The sequence below is a fragment of the Pteropus alecto genome, unplaced genomic scaffold (genome assembly GCF_000325575.1).
Source record: "Pteropus alecto unplaced genomic scaffold, ASM32557v1 scaffold24, whole genome shotgun sequence".
Lineage (NCBI taxonomy): Eukaryota > Metazoa > Chordata > Mammalia > Chiroptera > Pteropodidae > Pteropus > Pteropus alecto.
The window spans coordinates 27,865,881-27,873,966 of NW_006439192.1; the positions used below are offsets into that span (position 1 = coordinate 27,865,881).

The following is an 8,086-nucleotide window of genomic DNA, read 5'->3' on the forward strand; positions in this document are numbered from 1 at the left end:
ACATATATATCTTTCCTTCCTTCCTTCTTTCCTTCCTCCCTTCCTTCCTTCCTCCCTTCCTTCCTTCCTTCCTTCCTTTCTTTCATTTTGTTTTTAAAACCAGGAAAGCAGCCTGCATTTCCAAGATCATTAGCTCCCTCGAAGTACTCTTCAGGACCATACTGTTTTGTTTCGTTTTTCTTTAACCTAAAAAAAATTTCAACCACAAATGTAATGTTTATCTTTCAAAATAGCAGCTGAAAAAAGCACAGGATGTGAGACCAAAAACACTCTTTTGACTTCCTCTCCTCTGTGTGTGTGTGTGTGTGAGACTTTCTTCAGGTTCTTTTCATAAGAGCCTGCTATAAGTCATGGTCTTCAGTCTGGCTTATGGGAAAGAACTCCCCAAATGAGAAGCGGCATCACCTTGGGAGCAAAACCTTGTCAGTTCTGTGCATTTTGGCATGGGATTAACCTCAGTTTAGCAATGATTCTCCACTATCTTATCTTCTTCATTTTGTCATTACTTAAATTGTGCTGGTCTTGTTTTTCTCCTTAGGTATTTGAAAATATCATTTGATCATGGACACCAGAGCTTCTCAAATGTTGGCTTTCTTTGGGAACTCTATAAGAAAAACTTCTTCAACCAATTGAGCTGTTTATTTTCTTTTTGGGTGCATTGCATTAGACAACAGGATTTTATTAGTCTGAATTCTTGCCTCACAGAACTACTTGTTCTTAATGACATTTGTCTTTTCCACTTCTTATACCCTACACCCTCTTTGTTCAATTTCTTCTTCCTTCATTTTCTGTATCTTTGCATGGTCTTCTACAACCACCTACCTACTTGCTACTAACAAGGGACCTTTCTCACCCCCATTATTTTGGATGTAACTTTATAAAGTATATGAGTACTATGGCAAATAGTTGTTAAACATTTGAAGTGAATTGATTAAATGCCATTAAAACTCTTGTCAGTAGTATATGTATGTTTGTTTCTGTTAAATGCACTCTAATTCTTCATAAAATTAACTCTATTGTCTTAGAATGATCATTATGCTATTTCTTTACAACAACTATAATGAAATGTTTTTCATGCCTCCACGGTATCATCTTTCTCCTTGCAAAATGCAATTAGTTCACTTTCAGAAATAAATGAGTATCAACATTTAAAAACTGACTAGCCCAAAGAAAGGAAAAACTAGTTATGGTACCCCTAGAGCAGCATGCCCCGCTGACAGTCTGACCCACAGCACCAAAAGACTTGCCATTGAGAGAGTAGAGAAGAACAAATGGTTCTCTCCTGAACAATGCATTAGCCACACTAATGCATTGTGTATCGCCACCTCCCCGCACCCCCTGCCACTTTTAGTGACCTAAGGGGCTTTCTTGAAACTAGACTACTTTAGGAAAGCTCCTGAGTGTTGGGTATTTCTTGAACTACCGGCAATTTTTGTTTCTTTTTTCTTTTTTTTTTTTTTTCTCTTTTTTTTTTGACTAGAGTTTTATTTGTGGTTCTGTGCGATTTCGTTCTTTCGGGGGCTATCTTATTGTGTTTGTTCCTTCAATCCTTCTCTGCCTTAAAGAACAGCCCTGAGCTGAGCACATAGAAAGGGAAGGTGATATTATTTTTCATTCCTTTGCTGTTTTCACTAGTGAAACCAAAGGCAGACGACTTCCTTGGTATATCGTTTAGCACCTTAACAGATTTTTTTAAAATATATTTTTTCTATGTAGTATCTTAAAGCAAATGACAGTTAAACATACTGTTTCTGGCTTAGGTCAGGTACTTTCTCAAGAAGGATTTTAAAGGCCTTTAATACAGTGTGCTTAATCAGCCCTGAGAATATCCTAAGGGGAAACTTTCATGTTCAGTGTAGTTAACGTACCTGATTTTCTCCTGGCCTTCAGGAGGTATATCCTGGCTCTGCTCTTATTTTATCTGTCTGAAACATTCTTTAAGGGAAATCACCAAAATAAAAAAGGTTTTTATATAAATACTTGGATCTTGGGTCTCTGGAGTTTTAATAAATCAAGCCTACCCTCCCCCCTATTTTCTTAAAATAAGTCAGAGGAAAACTAGATGAAAGATTATACAGAAATGGTCTCTTTATATGTTTTCCCACTCAAAGTACAAACTATTTTTCTCCTAGGCATAAGATTTCCCTGTTATGCGATTCAAAGCAGAAGGAAGTTGATTATATTAGACTCAAAGTAAAAATCCAAATAGCTTTCTCTTGTTTTGGTGGGTTTATTCCCATTTCCCAAATTCTTTTGCATGTTGGTTAAACTGGTCTGGGACTCCAGGCAGATTTTCCCAGTATGGATTGGGGAATAAAATAACCCTTTTTGTATCTGAGTGCTTTGTAAGGAGCAATCTGTAACAAGGAGGCTCTTAAACACATTTAAGATCTCTTTTGGTCCCTGGCATGGGTCACACTGCACAGTTCGTTTCTTATAGTTTCATAACTCCCTGGACCTCCTTTGGTTATAACCTCCCAGTTTGCTTTACATCTATCACCTCAAAACAAATCTTAATTTTTTTTTTTTTAAATGGAGAGTATTGGGCCAGAACTCAAGAGAAGAAACTAGCTCATTTCACCAGTTCAAAGGTCTTGCAATTTTCACCAAGTCTGAGAAATATAGCTCTCAAGTACAAGCCCTGCCTCTGCTTGCACTAGGTGCGCAGTAGCAAGGAGTCTGATCTGGGCAACACAGGTTACCTGTGCCAGTCGGTTCTGAGGATATATTTGTCAGTAAATCATTGTGGGGTCTTTCCCAAGTCTTTGTGTCCACCAACGGCTGGGAGTATGGGAGAGAATTTTAGCTAGGCATAGAGTAGCATGTTGACTGAGGAAACGATCTTTGAGGTAATGGAAAATAGCTTTCTTATCAGTAGCTATGACTGAGTTTGGGTTGAGCTGCCACCTAGAAGCCATGAAGACTAAGTGTGGAATAAAGCCCTTACTGTTTCTATCCCATTAATTATTCTGCTTTATGAATGTTTTTCTTGCTTAATAACTATTGCCAGATGCAACGTATCTTGGGATTACAAGTTGGAAAGTTCACTTTAGTAACTTTTGACAACAGTTCCATTGACCACAGTTCTGCAGAAGACCAAAACAGTTCAAATTTTTCTTTGATTTTTGAATATTTTTGTTTAATAATCATAAGAAAGGTAATTTTATTGTGGCTTTAAAAATAAAATCTGTCTAAATAAGCATGACCTTCCCATTAGATTGGATTACAGTCTGTTCTTGAACTCGGCAGAAAAAGAACTATCAGAAAACTTCTTAAAGTCTTTTTCCAGGACTTTGATTCTATTAGCTAGAACATTGTTTGAACACAAGGCAAAGTCCTCTGGCTATTATGTCTGAAAATATGAGACTTCACATTTACGGTTTCCAGAAATTTGAGTATCCCAAGACAGTCAAGTTTGTTTTTTGATTTCCTGCCCAGTACTTTTTTTCTATTTTGACTTAAGTTTAAATTGCACATATGCCTTAGATGTAATTAATGAGTACATATAATATACAAAAATATTTAGAGATGTGGTAAATCAAACCATGGTTAGATTAGCTCAGTCATTCTCATAAAGGTTCTAGTCAAATTAATTTTAAAAGTTTTTAGCAGGCTAAGTTTATGAAAATATTTCTAGGAGATAACATATATTGCCATATATTTCACTATGAATGCATCTACACTTCAAATAATATTTTCAGAGTTAGAGTTAAGTGATATTCTTTTCTTTATATCATTAAAGTGCTAGAATGTTAAATAATCTATCAGAATTGTTTTTGTCTCAGCTGTGGGGAAAAGGTTTAAAAATAATGAAGAAAAAACATATTTCGGGATCACACGGAGAATTTTAATTAGATTCTAGGGTAATTAATACAATTTAAAAATCAATGTTAGGTGGAATCTGTCTTCAGGGGCTCTATATGTGTCTTTCTCTATGCATCAGATTTATCTCATTTTAGAAAAGTGCACAGAAGATGAAACTGTCTGGAAATTTAGTCAAACATCTAAAAAATTCACTGAAAAAGTTCTTTGTATTAACTTCATATTCCTCTTTTGTTATAACAAAATTGGATTCGAAATGGCAAACTACCTGTTTTCTCCGTATTAATTAGGATAATGATTTTGATAAAGATATAAGCAGGGCAAATTCAAGGCTGGCCAGAATAGAATGGAGAGAGAGTGCACTGGGGCCATAGGTTAGCTTGGTGATAGAGGGCCTTGAGATGTTTAGAGTATACACATACACATACAGCCTCACGTACACACATACTGTATGTATGTGTGCGTGGGGAAGTGTATACACGTAGTAATGATAGAGAAATATTAGTGCTTCCTCTCACAATCCATGTTGCCAAAATAATGTTTATAACAACAACACCTTTGTGTCATTTGCCTGGAAGTCCTAGCCCAGTATAACACTTGGTAAGATTTAACTGGAGTAGCACAGATTTTTTACGATATTTGGCCAGCCTTTGTGCGTACAACTTTTATCTTATTTGACTTATAAACACACATACTATTATACACTATTACTAGTAACATTAGTTTATATGGTATCCTTTCTTCTAACATAAATAAAAGAGCAATAGAAACTTATCTCATTTAGCCTCATTAAAAAAAGAGGGAAGCTGTCTCAATGGTCTTGAAATTTCTCTGTCTTTGGTGATTCTTTCCTTCCTTCTCGTTCACCCAGAATCCTACATTAATCTATATAGAGCCTTAAAAAAATGTTTTTTGTAGAAACTTTTAGCAGTCCCCCCAGGAAAAATTCCACACTGCTCATTCCAAAAGACGTGGAGATTCATGGCTGCATCTTCTTGATCCAGCTGTTATTCCCCACCATTAATCAGCACACGCCTTCTTCCAGATGCTGCTCTTTTCCTTGCTCAATCCTGTCCCATTGTCTTGGTCTTCTTCACACTGTTTTTTTCCACTCATGTTTTCTTTCTCTTCCTTTTTCTCATCTAATCCTTTCCACTCCTCTAACTAAAATCTTATCTCTCTATGACACCTTACCAGGTTACTCCAGATCATTCTAGATTCCAGTGTCGTGCTATGGTTTAATTGTTGAGTATTACTGATAAAACATGAGGCATGATGAGGTTTAAGCAAGACTGGGGTTCAAGTCTTCTGAGTGGACTCTGTCACTGAACTACCTTTGTGCCTTTTGTGACTTTCTGCCATTTCTCTCATTTCTTTTCTTTAAATTTGTTTTTCTCATCTTTTCTCTTTTTTTCTCCCTCTCTTTTAAATGTGAAGAGACATTCTAAGCATGGATGCTCTTAGAAAGCCATGCTTGGTGGAAGAAAACCAATAGATGACAACCAGAAGACGAGCACCCAGTGTGGAGCTTATCCAGTCTTTTCACAATCAAAACAAAACCAAATAAAAATCTCAAATGCCACAATTAATCAAAATAAGAGAGATCTGCATTTATTATTAGGACAATTCCCAAAGGGTTGGTATATTCAGCCCAAGATTCTCGGATGAAAAAAAACACCACCGCCATGACCAACAACGACAACAAAAACTCATCTAGCTAGCTCATCATGAAAAATAATGACATGGTATAAAAGAAAACAATTGAAAAACATAGTATTGAGGTAGGGAGGCGATAAGAAATACAAACTTGGAAAGAAATTTAGAAGTGATAAAGGATATCTAAAGTTGTAAATAAGAAAGAACAACAGTGCTTGCTTAAGTCTAAAGAGAGGTGAGTTAAAGCCTTCACCTTCAATTTAGAAGAAACGCTTCTTTTATAAAAGCTGAGAAAAAGGCACAAGATGCCCAGCTAAAGCCACACATTGGCACAGAGAGAAGGCATTAAGAGCATATTTCAAAGGGCATATTCAGTGATGTTGTTTCACTTAGGATCCCTTATTTGCAAAAATGTTTTTCCAATTATCTTGCGAAACCTTAAGAATGCACAGGAGGTATGGAGATAGAACCTGAAGAAAGAAATCTCTGTCCAACCATATCACCCAAATCTAAATGACCTAAGATTCTTGAACTTAGTTTGCTGACTCTATTTTGTCCTCCATCCCGATCAGGCAGAAAAACAAACATAGAAATCAAGGTGAAATGTAAAGCTAGGATCACTTTAAAAACAGTCTTCTTACTCTCTCAAAATAATGTGGAAAAAGAAAACAAAGATCCTCCAAGACTCTCTTACCCTCAATAGTTAATGATAACTTATGACTATGTTTTTAACTTTCTTTTGTTGAGTCATGGACTCTTCTCCTCCCCCACTCCGTAGTTTCCAGGGTCAACGGACAAGCTTTTATAAATCACGGGACTGGAGTTGCTGCTATGTTTGGTCTTGATCCAGCTTCTTTATTATCTCTGCTGTTGTGCACTACAGTTTTGTAGACGCACTAGATAAAACAGAGAAACAAAATCAGGAGATTATTCCCAGGCTATTTGCCAACTAATTTTAAACTGTTGCTCACTGCTGGTACACAAAATAATGGTCTTTTATTCCTGAGTCTTTTAGAATAGAAATCCGGGGTAGGGGGCCTGGGGGAGTGTGTGTGTGTTAATTTCCGGTTCTGTCAAACTCCTTTGTTCCTCCTTTGCCTCAGTTTCCTAACTTGTTTAATAGTGTTGCTGAGAATTTTGTTTTCTTTCCTAATTCTATCTAGTGCAAAATGCCTTGAGTATTTTTTCACCACTCTATCATAACAAAATGAGAATCTGGAAGGATATATGTATAGTCATTTATCATCCTCCAGATCTTGCCTCTAGAATTCCTTAGTTTTCAATCATAGTGTCTCAGGAAATTTATGAAACCCTGCCAGTTCAGAGTGAACCCCGTAGAAATGATCCCTGGACAAGTAAAACTCGGGGAGTTAAAATGAGTTGCTGCAAATCATACAGTTAGCTAGGGTCAGAACTCCCCAGAATCTGAACCCAACTCTTCCTATTCTTCATTGAATGCATAATTCATTTTCATTGGAATTTTAGAATGCCTAAGCAGACTCAAGGTCTGGACTGGATTTCGAGCTCAGTCTAGGATGACTCTTAAAAATATATGATCTGAAAGATTCTGAGATCTTGGGCTGTTTCTCAGTGATTCTACGGAAAGTCTGAGACCTGACCATCTCCAAGTCCCCAAGGCCCTCAGACTCAACCTACTTTCTTCCGGGTTGAGCCGAGGCCGAGCTGACATAGCTGAAAACATTTTAGAGCACACCCACATCTCCGGACGAACCAGGACAGACGGGGGTGGGAGAAGGGTACAAGAGCAACCATTTGTCCAAAGGGTCATCTGTTGACAGAGTCATTAACCCAGTAACAGCGCGGGACAGTATCCTCTCTCGAATTAGTTGTAAGTGAAATCCCTTAAAAATATAATTTTGCTTTATACTTAAATTTTTTCTGTCTCCAGAAAACTACTAAAGACTCATCCATCGAGTCTCTTGCCTTGAATCACATATCAGGCCAGTATGTATGTGGGTTTTGTCTAAGTATGCACAAGAGTGGAACATTTTGTTTTAGGAACGTGAGACGTATGAAATACAAAACTGCTGAAAGGCTTCCTGGGAATTGCTGTGGGGCTATGCAGGGTAGGCATTAACCCTCTGAAGGAGGGGGAGAAAACAAGTCTGAGTCAGGTAACGCCCTTAGGTGAGGTCCTGGGAAGATAAAGAATTCAGATCACAAACATAGAGCCCATTAAGTACTTCTGTGACCCACTAAGTAGGTAGGTCCCATAATAAAGTGAGAAAATACAGGTACGGACGCCCCCCAATTTCACGGCCTTTAGACTCGCAGTGGGAGCAGCAGGCAGGGAAGAGCCAGTCTGTTACTGCCAGAGGTTAATCCTTAGTGCGCAGCAAACCCAGGAAAGTTCGCCTCAGTTTGCTACAAACCTGCAACATCGAGGCTAGAGGTAACGTGGCTAGAAGCGAATTCAGAACTGGAAATTCCAGGTCCGCACCCACGAGCACCCCTCCCATCACGGCGGCATCACGCGTGGGACCTGGGGATGAGAGCAGGGTCTGTCTCAGCGAGGGTTCCGCTCCTCCCACCCGCCCGCCTTCTGTCCGGCATGTAACCTCCCTCCCGGCTGCCGCCCCGCCCCCCC

General features: G+C 38.3%; 1 long non-coding RNA gene across 1 annotated transcript in view; it reads right to left on the reverse strand.

Moving 5' to 3' along the window:
* Window positions 1-8,086, reverse strand: part of LOC112483330 — a 48,957-nt gene that overhangs the window by 11,606 nt on the left and 29,265 nt on the right. The window lies entirely within an intron of this gene.